The sequence below is a fragment of the Vombatus ursinus genome, unplaced genomic scaffold, assembly GCF_900497805.2.
Source record: "Vombatus ursinus unplaced genomic scaffold, bare-nosed wombat genome assembly UNPS02004276.1, whole genome shotgun sequence".
Taxonomy (NCBI): Eukaryota; Metazoa; Chordata; class Mammalia; order Diprotodontia; family Vombatidae; genus Vombatus; species Vombatus ursinus.
Genome location: NW_020944054.1, coordinates 148187 through 152917, shown reverse-complemented (window position 1 = coordinate 152917; position 4731 = coordinate 148187). Strand labels below are relative to the sequence as shown.

At 41.7% G+C, this 4731-nt stretch overlaps 1 pseudogene; it reads left to right on the top strand.

The window, feature by feature from the left end:
- Positions 1-3736: 3736 nt before the first annotated feature.
- On the top strand, positions 3737-4496 carry LOC114022767 (annotated as a pseudogene).
- The last annotated feature ends 235 nt before the right edge of the window (positions 4497-4731 follow it).

The following is a 4731-nucleotide window of genomic DNA, read 5'->3' as shown; positions in this document are numbered from 1 at the left end:
CTGACTGACTGACTGACTGACTGACTGACTGACTGACTGACTGACTGGAGGAGTCTGGACGCCCTTCCCGTGCAGTGTGCCCAGGGCCTGGTCCTCCCGTATCCCTCCACTCCACACCGAGGCCCTTGGCCCACACGCTGCGGGCCTTTCCAGCCCCAGCCCCCTCCCTGTTCCATCCGGGAAGTTTCGACTCCACCAGATCGTTCATTTCTTCCCCTTCCTCACCATAAGGACGCTCGTCTTTCCCGAGAGACCATTTGCACACTGAGAGGAGCACGTTGTCTGTCCTCCCTTGCTCCCTCCTGGTCCCAGCCCAGAAACTACTGGATCCTTTACTCCACGGCTAGCCACAAATGCTGATCAGCCAAGTTTACACATGCTAACTAGCATCATGAAAACACTAATCAGGCTTAGACTTCTCAATGGATGCAGTCAAACGTTATTAATCAAAGTGTGTAAACAATACCCTCTAAGAACTTTTGGCGAATTCCTCGGTACCTTAGGACCTCTGGGTCCTAAGATACTCCCAGAGAGTAATCCGACTCATCTTGGTCCATTTCACTGGAGATCCATAAATCCCGAGGCAAGGTAGGAAGATAAAAAGTTTGGTTAGCAACAGCTGATAAGCAGTTGCCTGGTGACAAGCGAGGGGTAGGACAAAGAGAGATACACATATAGAAAAGGGTTTTACTCAGCCTTAAGGCAACATTACGGGGGCAAAAAAGAGCCTATCTGGTGAAGCTCGGCCACTTTATTTGGGAGGTTGAGTAATAGGGAGGGGATGTCAGGTGATTTGGGAGAGAATGTTAACCTTGGGGTCTCTGGAATTGCCAAAGATCAGGTTTGCTCCACTGGGATATTTTCTCTGTAGTTAAAGGTAACTAATTATCCTGGCAGGAAGTCTCTAAGATAGTAGAGTCCTTCTTCAAGATAGGATTAGTAAAGCTCATCCTGTCCTTGCCAACCTGAAGGTCGCTATTTACACAACCCCATAGTTCTGTTTCTTTAACCTTGGAGATAAAAATTATCCAAGGATCCATTGATTAGATGCTGCTGTAAATCTCCAAATTAAGAAGGCAGAGATAGTTATTTGCAGATTTTATTTACATGCAGAGCACTAACCCCAAGGTTAACATATTCTCCCCCAAATCACCTGACATCCTGTCCCTATTACTCAACCTCCCAAATAAAGTGGCCGAGCTTCACCAGATAGGCTCTTTTTTGCCCCTGTAATGTTGCCTTAAGGCTGTGTAAAACCTTTTTTTATATGTGTATCTCTCTTTGTCCTACTCCTCACTTGTCACCTGGCAACTGCTCATCACCTGTGGCTAACCAAACTTTTATCTTCCTGCCATTGCCTCCAGATTTATTGACCTCCAGTCAAATGGACCAAGGTGGGAGTGCACATCTGGATGGGGAAAAAAAAAAGTCAGGGAGCTCAAAGCATGGGCTTCAGCAATCTCATGCAGAATGTGAATACATAAGCAGTGGGCACGATGTAATTTTACAGAAAGCAGAAAGGGAAAGATAAGTATACACATGGCTGGAGACACATAACAGAAGTGAGGAAGATAAGGACATCAGCACAGGGGCTGTGGCTTCTTTCCCAGCCTTGATTCCCCAGCTTTGTGACTTTCCAGCTTCCAGAAACAATGTCTGGAAGCTCAGGCAGTGTTCTCTTCTTATCTTAGTGGTGGCAAGAAGTTTCAGGGAGGGTTTCTTTCTCTTCACAGTTTTTCTCATTACAGTGGCATCCAGAATCGGGAACCAGATATTCTTTTGCCATAAACTCTAAGGTTACTTTTCCTGGGAAGATGTTTTCCCCAAACTTGCAGTCTACCTCCTCCACAGAACAAACCACCAACTTGCTATCTTAGAGATTCCAATAAACTTCTGTCATAGATTGACGAGGTTGCCCCTCTGCCCAGCCCAGAAGCCTCCTATCTCCTTCTGAGGTGGTCATCTGGCAATTATCAGCACTTAATCAGCATTTCTCTCCAGGAATCACAGGCTTAGTTGAGTCTTGGGAACATGCTGATAGGCTGGTGACTGGGGCCTCAGGTGGAGAGTTTTATACTTTTAGCTAAGGTGTTCCTAAGTTGTTTTACTACATAATTTGATTGGAAGTTGACTACGTAAATTACTGATAAAGTTGTTTATATTTTTCATTGATGGTCCGTCTATCTTATCAGAGGGTCCATATATGTTTAATCAGTTATTTAAGAACAAATATGTCATACTGCATGTGTTTATTTTATTAAATAAAAAGAACTTATAGAAAAACAACTTACTCAAAACAACTCAGTCACAAAATAGAAGCTTAAAACAAAATGGAATCAGTATTGCTAGGTTGGACAAATTATCTTATTAGTATAATAAAACTTATTCTCACTACATTATCACTTATGCTATTTTGAGAAACTTGTTCCTATTACCCTGTTGTTCAGTTGTGTCTGACTCTTTGTGGCCACATTTGGGGGTTTCTTGGCAAAGATACTGGAGTGGTTTGCCATTTCCTTCTTCAGCCCATTTTACAGATGAGGAAACTGAGGCAAACAGGGTGAAGTGATTTGTCCAGGGTCACACAGCTAGTTAGTGTTTGAGATCGGATTTGAACTCAAGTCTTCCTGACTTCAGGCCTGATGCTGTACCCACTGAGCCACCAAGCTGCCCAAATGCCACCTAGCTACCCAATCCTAAAACTTATTCTTACTACATTCCACCCTCTGGTTTCTGGTTATCCCTGAAGCCAACTGAAATAATTCATGACTACCTAGGATGACTGGTATCATAAATATTATTGAAACAATCCAAATAGCAATTCCAGTCATGTAACATTTATGTAACTTAAGATTAGAACAAATGACACAAAAGCATTAATATCACACTAAGCATTAGAACATTTCTAAATAAGGTATTAATGGACGGAGGAAGATTCCAACCTGGATTCTTCCAGCTATCCCAGTGTCTCTGGTGATTAGAAGTTTTCTGTAGCCCAAACCACTTGCCAACAAAAGAGCAGGTGCTGCACAGTTCTTTACTTTCTTCTCATACTTGTTTGTGTCCTGTAGTCTTTTGCCTGGCACCAATGATCATGCTATTCATAATGTGTCTTTCTGTTTGCAGAGTTCAGCCTAAATCCTTATTCTCCTGGACCACCTTTTGATGATACCTAATTGCTGCTGTATCTTGCTCAGGTTATGTTGTATTTTAGTTAAATCAAAAGGTTGTATCCTCCCTACTCCCAATGGGATTTCTAAGAAAGTATGAGTGTGTATGTCTCTTTTTGCTTGCAAGTTGGAGGTGCAATAATTCATGTTCCCACATGTCATATTGCTGTTGTTTCATGTGAATGTACATCCCTCTTGTAGTCCAAGATATTCATTGTGTTGGTACCATCTTGACGAAGGGGCCCACAGACAAGCAATGTCCAGTTCCTAATTGCTGTTATTTTAGGTAGATGGGCTTCTAAAACCATAGAAACTTCCTTCTCTGTTGGTATGAGATCCTCAAATGGGACAATATGTTTTTTAAAAAATAAGTTTATTTATTTATTTTTAGTTTTCAACATTCACTTCCATAAGATTTTGAGTTCTAAATTTTCTCCCCATCTCTACCTTCCCCCCACCCCAAGATGGCATGTAAATTGATATAGGCTCAACATATACATTCATATTAAACCTGTTTTCACATTAGTCATGTTATAAAGAAGAATTAGAACCAATGGGAGCAGCAACCTGGAAGTTTTGTGGGAAGCAGCAGAGGCAGCATCATGGTGCCAGACCCCTGGTTGTCTACTTATGATTCCACTTGTCATATTGCACAAGAAATTGCTGAGAAAATCCAACAGCGCAACCAGTGTGAAAGAAATGGTGAAAGTACAACCAAGCTTACTGTCGCAATCCAAGCTTTGTTGCAGAATCTGAAGGAAAAGATCACCCTTTTTAAGGAGTTATTGCTAAAAGTTGTGTCAACACACCAAGTAACACAGCATGAAGGGGATCAAAGACAGAACTTATTGGATGACCTTGTTATTCGTGAAAGACTGCTGCAAGCATCCTATAAGAATGAGGGTACAGAACCAGATCTGATCAGGTCCAGTCTGATGACGAGAACTACTAATAGGATTGTGTCTAACCCGTGGCTCTTTGAGGAACCTGAGGAGACGAGAGCTCTGGGCTTTGATGACCTTCGACAACAGCAGCAGAAAATTATTGAAGAACAAGATGCTGGCCTTGATGCTCTTTCCTTAATTATAAGTCGGCAAAAATAAATGGGGCAAGAGATTGGGAATGAGCTTGATGAGCAAAATGAGATCATTGATGACCTTGCTAACCTGGTGAAGAATACAGATGAAAGACTTTGTAATCAAACCAAACAAGTGAAAATGGTAGACAAAAAGTCATCATCTTGTGGAATGATGATGGTGATTGTATTGCTGCTCTTTGCAATTGTGGTAGTTGCATTCTGGCCAACCAGCTAATATGGTTTAAGAAACCATTGCAGATGGACCCTCTCAATGATGGAACCAAATCCCAGAAATGCCTTTGGTATATGAAGCAGTGCTGTAAATAAATGGAACGATATTACACTGAAAAAGAAAAAGAAAAAGAAAAAAACCAATGAGAGAAACCACAAGAAAGAAAAAACAAACAAAAGAGAGAGAGAGAGAGAGAGAGAGAGAGAGAGTGAGCCCAAATAATATACTTTGATCTGCTTTCAGACTCCATA